Below are 6,630 nucleotides of genomic sequence, written 5' to 3' on the forward strand. Positions count from 1 at the left end.
TCCAGTGGGCTCCGAGTCTTCAGGTAAGCTATCCATCTTTCCTTCCTCCAGGTTAGATTCAGCCGCTCACTTCAGCCTGCCCTGATTTTGTAGGTGTTTGATTCTTTCATCGCAAAGACATATTATTTCTCTTTCTACTAAATCTGCCTCCTTTATCTTTATCCAATCCACTGATAATGTTGGTAACCAGGAAAATAAAGGCATTTTTGCATAGAGCAGGGAAGGAGAAGAGAAGCACTTGTAAGATACTGTAACTATCTGCAGCATTCTAAGTTTGTTAGCAAGCAGTGGAATTGAAGTTCTTCAAATCACACATTTGAGAATTAGACTGCCTGGCAACACTACAACCTGTATGTGCTCAGACAAATTATTCAGCCTCATTCCTCCAGCTACAAAATCAAAGGGATGATGATAAGACCAATCTCATGGAATGTAGTGTGGCTATTAATTGAGCTAATGCATTTTCCTGACATATAATACTACTTGGTCAACATTAGATTATTACAGTCTCATACAATCTTCATGAAAAGACTGAAGGTGTTTATTATTCTTTATATTTACAAATAAAGAAATTGAGGCCTATGGTGTTCAAGTAACTTTAGTCACCTGGACAGCAAGGTAGGCCTGGTAACCTATCCCAGACAACCTGTCCCCAAAGACCCATCAGCAGTGCCACACCAGGCTGCAGCCCTGGAGGATCTGTGTTCTGATGAGTGTGTATGCTCCTCTCCTCCATGGGGTTCCAGCCATTACAATTCAGTCTCTTCTCTCCTATACTACCAAGGAAGAGAAAGCAAAATTGGGTGTCAGGCAACAGGTAGTGAGAATAATGGCCCTAACAGTTGATCCTTTCTCTATTAATTCCCTAGAAGCAGAAACTCACCTGATAGGCATGAGTTCCTTAATTAGCCATTCCTATCCAAGTACCATGTGTGATGGGCCTGTTTGGTCTACATTTACAGTATGTCCCATCAGATAGCAAAAATACTTAGTTTTAGATAGGAATAATCTTAGCACAATGAGTTCTACAACACACACACACACACACACACACACACACACACATTCACTCACACACATTCACTCACTTCAGATAAATAGATGTTCTTTGCAAGGTCCCCTGGGAGAGATCCTACCTGCAAACTCAGCAAAGATTCTCTATGTCCAACCACCCATTCAGTCCAAACTTGAGACAAGCATAGACTTTTCTCCTGACCTCTAAGTGTGAGGGGAATTAAAGAATTATTCTATCAAGGGTTTGGAGGAGGTAGGAAGGGATCTAAAAGTGCAGCAGCCTTTCCATGGGAGATTGGCATTTGCAGGTAAATGGATGGAGTTAGAGAATATCATGCTAAGCAAAGTAAGCCAATCCCAAAAAAACAAAGGCCGAATATTCTCTCTGATAAATTGATGCTGATCCATAATGTGTGTGGGGGGGGTGGCTAGGGGACATGGGAAAAATGGAGGAACTTTGATTGGGCAATGGAGAGGGAGGGCATGGGAGGGGGCATGGGGACAGGAAAGATGGTGAAATGAGATGGACATTATTACCCTAGGTACATGTATGACTGACTGCACATATGGTGTGATGCTACATCATATACAACCAGAAAAATGAGAAGTTTTTGCTGAAATTATATACAATGAATCAAAATGCATTCTGTTGTATATATCTAATTAAAATTAATTAATTAATTAATTTAAAAATGGGATTCTCAGAGATTAAAACAAACAATGCTTCTATATGCAAAGCAGACCAGATAGCATGATGGATGGGGTCTAAATATATTACAGCCCTGAGGGAATTATTTCTGCTTTTCCTTATTGGAGGATGTGAGCCAACTCAGAGCTGGCCTCTCTGTGTGATGGGTGAGTCTAGAAGCCTCCCTTCCTTTCTCAGAACCAGGTGTCTGGTCAGCCACGGGCAGCTCTGCATATTAGGCTTGGCAGCTTCCAGAAAGCCTAAGGATGGTGAGAAGCCAATTGGTCCAGACTTTGAGCTTAGACCAGAGATTGCCAAATTGTCCACTAGTAGGATCACCTGGGAAAGCTCTGAAACATTCAAGCACTGGGTTCAGTAGAGGTCAAGCAAACCACAATCGGCCTGATGGGACACAGGCACCAGGGGTTGGAAAGTCTCCAGGTGATCTTGATGTGAGGACAAGTTTCAGAAGCATTGTTCTTAGCAGGGGTAGATTTGTCCATTCTATCCCACTCCGCTGGAACATTTGGCAGTCTTGTCAAAAAACATTTGACGTCTTTGGTAGTCACAAGAGGGATGGTGCTGCTGACATCTAGTGGGTAGAGATGACATCTAATAGCCAGGGATTCTGCTAAACATCCACACGACAAAGAGCCCTCAGGCTCCAAAGGCTGACAGTGTACAGATTGAGAAGCCTCATTTAGATGCTTGCAATTCACAACATCAGCTTGTTAAAAATGCAGAGTCTCAGGCTCCCCCAGATCTGCTGGATCCAAATCAGCATTTTTTAACAAGAACCCCTGGTGATTTGCATGCATGTTATTTTTTAGAAGCCCTAGTTTAGATTATTGTAGGACTATTTTATGTAAGTGGAGATCCATCAGTCTCATCTGCTACACTGGATTCATCATATACATAGCAACTATCCAAAATTGTCCCCACAATTCTTGAGCTTGTGGACAGGAACAGTCTCAGATTTTAGAATCACAGAGACCATGTTTGGATCCCAGCTCCAGACATGATCATTTTAAATAACTGAGCCTTGCTGGAACTCAGTTGTCTAACCTGAAAATAGGGAAATCTATACATAGAGATGAGGTGAACTGCTAAGTTAAAGATGATGTCTTAGTGGTACAAGTTGGCATCTCAGCTTCACTGATCAGTTTTTGACCTTGAGCAATTTATTTTCATTCTTGGAACCTCACTTTGCTCACCTGTTAAAAACAACACATAATCATACCTGGTCATGGAAATGATGATGCATTTTAAAGAGCTAACATGAAGCAGGTGCTTATGGGAAGTCATTTATTTGCTTTCCAAAATACAGCAAAAGTTTCATTTAAGGGATAATTTTTAATCCAAATTGCACACAAAAGCACCATAAACCCCTTTCCTGTATCAGTCTGGCGGGGCATATGCTCACAGTCGTAGACTCTCCTTCATCCATTCCACGGCCAACACATAAGGATGTTGTCATCTGCTGTTTTGTCTGATTGCTTCTGTTGAGACTGCAACTTGAGGGTGGGTGGCAAGATTCCTTCCCCCGGAAATCCCACTGCAATCTCGTTCACAGTTGTGGATGTTTTCTGCCAGTGATTCAGAATTCAAAGGTGCACAAATAGTACAAGGGGAAACTGGGACTCAAACCTGGTGTCTCCACTCCTAAAGCCAGGCTGGCTTCATATCACCACATCACCTCTCCCCATGGAAGGCTTTCCTGTCCCCCCACACAACACACATGCACACACACACACACACACACACACACACACACATACACACACAATGCAGCAATAAGTTCATAACCACCTGAGAAGGAGTTTTCTATAGGGACATAAGTATCCATCTTTTGTTCTCACTGGTTGATAAAATGCCTCCAAGCAGAGGCCATGCCTTTTTCTTGTTCCTTGTTCCTTGGGGCCCTTAATACATGACTGAGCACACAGTGGAAGCTCAATAAATCTCTGTTATCCAATTGAGTGATTGGTGAGTCAGTTGATTGATTAGGTCATGGTTGACTAGAATAAATGAAGCATAGGCATAAGAAACACACATTGCAATTACATAACCTCCCACTCTGTCTTCAGAAAATTTCTGTAATTTCCTAAAGACTTTACTACATGCAAGATAGATGCACTCATTAATTCTCCCCCAAAAATCCCAGAAAACAAATCAGAGACTTACAAAGTGAGAATGACCAGGAGGGAAGGAGAGGCATCAAAGTCCTATGTCCAAAAGCCTTCGTGACTTCTGCTGGTATGCACAGGAAGCCCAATAGGACACTTTGGAACAATAATCAGGCTGAGCCTGGAGAAGTGAGAGAAATAAGACGAGGAAGAGCCAGGAAGACTGGGAGCCAAAAGGCACAACTCTGTAGCAAAGAGGACAGCCCCTGAGGTGGAGCAATGAAGTATCCTTGGGTGTGTTTGCAAAAAGAGGTCCTCCCACTCAGACAAATAGAACAGGCAAACATCTAGGTTCCAGAGCTGTAGAAAACAGAACCAACACTGATTGATAGGAGCATAAGGGTTACACCAGATGAGCCAGAACAAGTTTCAGCAAATTTAGTCAGCCAGCAATGCCAATGGGTCCAATTGCCTTGGCTTTAACCCAGAACCATGGAGCAGAAGTGTGAACAGGTTTCAGTTCCAATGACAAAGCATAGACTAGAGGCATTGGAATTGAGCACAGGGAATTTTCCATTCTACTTTGTGCCACAAACATACTAAGCACCTTCTATATGCTCTCTAAGGCAAAGTAACCAGAGAAAGAAATGTAAGTGAGCACTGACTTTGCCCAGTTTAAAGGAAAGCATGCAGGGCAGTCAATTTCAGATAAGATAAAGCAAGCCAGACCATCATTGGCTCTGCCGCCTTCACCTCTTCCAGGCTGGGCCCCGGGGCCAGAGGTGGAGAGGAGAAATCGATCACTGTGTGAAATAAAGGATTTCTGGGCAGTCCCAGGGCTGGAGCTGGGTATTGGAGGACAGTTGAGGTTTCACCAGAATAGAACTAAAAACTCCTATACCTCAGGCTGCAGAGAGAGGGCCAAGGAAGAGCCAAAGGAGACCAAGGAGAGAAGAGAGAGCCCAGGGAAACCAAGCCTGGACCACAGAGCAATGAGAGCCTCTGGGGCCTGGGAAGAAGGCAAAAACCAAGGGTGGAAAATAAGAAAAGGGTCTTCTTGGGGACATTCTCCAAAGAGAGTTTGTGTGTTTGTTTTTGTTTTCTGACCTGGTGTTTATGTGCCCCCCATAGAGAAAGGATTTTGAGAGGCCCAAATTGGAAAAAAAAAAAAAAAAAAAGCCCAGATCTGTTTCTTGGAAGCCTTGTGATAGCACATCTTTCATTCAGGCATGGGGGAAAATCTGAAAACCCTATTTCTCACCCTTCTGAGATTTGAACCAATTTGGATTATTCTTTCTAATTGCCTTTAAGGTAAAACAGGGAAGGAGAGACCCAGATCCAGGACTGTAGGGAAATGGCTTGGCTCTCAGGAAGGAGATAAGACCATATTTAAAGAGAGAATAGTATGGTCATGGCATTTTTGGTTAATAGTAATTAAAACCAGAAATTATAAGATTTTTTAACTTAAATACACACATGTATACACACACATACACACACACATACACACACACACACACACACACACACACCTATTCCCCATTTTGAAGTTGGCTTGCATTGAAGGAAAATAGTATAGCAGCTTTTCTTTAATAATATAATGAAAGGATCCTCCTTTGTTGAAATTTTAAAAAGACAATTTTTACAAAGGTTCGTAGGAACAAAGTATGATTCTTCAATTATAAGAGAGAAAAGGTACAATATTTTGACCATGTATCATTGGTACAAGTAATGTCCCAAGTGCTCTATATAATTTATCACTGTTAACCCTCAGAACAGTCCAGTGAGATAATGTTGTTATCTTCTTTTACCTACAGATAACAAAATCAAGATCCAGAGAGGTATAAAAATGCTCTCAGGATCTCACATGCAGTAAATCAGCACTTTTATCAAGCATCTGCAAGTGGACAATCTGATACTGACTTCTGACCACTCCTCCACCAAACACACCACCACCCTGACACCAAATCATCCTGGAAGGATAAGGTATCTCCCCCACACATCAGATGCACCTAGATGCAGGAACATCTTTGATCGATTTGCCAAGTAACCAGTCAATATCCTTCCTTCTATAACCAGCTCCTATTCCTGCAAAGGATAAGAAAATACAGTGCCCTCCCAGAGCACATTGATATTCATCCCGAGTCCCTTCCTCCTTCTTCATTCCAGCAGCACATAAATTACCAGCTCTGTTGTCAAATGCTGCATGTAATTGTGTTTAGCATAACATCCCAGCGGGGAGAGAAAAGGCATCCTCCCTGTGATGGGCCAAGACAGGCCAAGGAGCATCAGAATGAAGGTTGAAGGCTGGTGTCCACTCTCTCTTCCAGCCTCCCCCACAGGTAGGCAAGCTCAGGCAGGGCCAGGGCCTGTCAGGAGCCACAGACAGGAGTAGAAACCATCAGAGTGTGAAGTCGGTGAGCAATTCTAGTGAAGAAATAGAGGGAATCTTTGGCTTCTCACACTGTGCAAAGCTAAGCAAGAAAAACTATTTCTACCTAATTTTTGATTTTCAAAGAATAGATCCTTCCTAGACCCATTTTAGTAAATCAGTAGAAATAAACAAATAATATTTAGGAAATTACTATGAGCCAGATCATGTAATAATGATCCCATTTAATTCCTGCTTCATCCCTTGGGTTAGGAAAAGCCTAAAGTCAGCACTGCTGTTTGACCTCCCAAAATGGCATAGCTGGTAAGAACTAGAGATTTATTACCTGGATCCCTTTTCAGAGCTGTAATATTTTTTCCATGCACCCTCTGGCCCTCCAGGTATTTGCCTTATATCTTGTTCCCTCCGAA

At 42.4% G+C, this 6,630-nt stretch overlaps 1 long non-coding RNA gene across 2 annotated transcripts; it reads right to left on the reverse strand.

Moving 5' to 3' along the window:
* Positions 1-398: 398 nt before the first annotated feature.
* Positions 399-4,127, reverse strand: LOC308633918. Of its 2 annotated transcripts, none has more exons than XR_014018901.1 (3): positions 3,887-4,127; positions 3,512-3,720; positions 399-771 (listed from the first exon to the last, which is right to left on the reverse strand). It is a non-coding gene; the product is annotated as an uncharacterized lncRNA (long non-coding RNA). The 2 variants fall into 2 exon arrangements; XR_014018902.1 differs by having other exon boundaries at positions 399-776.
* Positions 4,128-6,630: the final 2,503 nt, after the last annotated feature.

Source organism: Spermophilus citellus, assembly GCF_964194105.1.
Source record: "Spermophilus citellus genome assembly, chromosome: 15".
NCBI classification, from domain to species: Eukaryota; Metazoa; Chordata; class Mammalia; order Rodentia; family Sciuridae; genus Spermophilus; species Spermophilus citellus.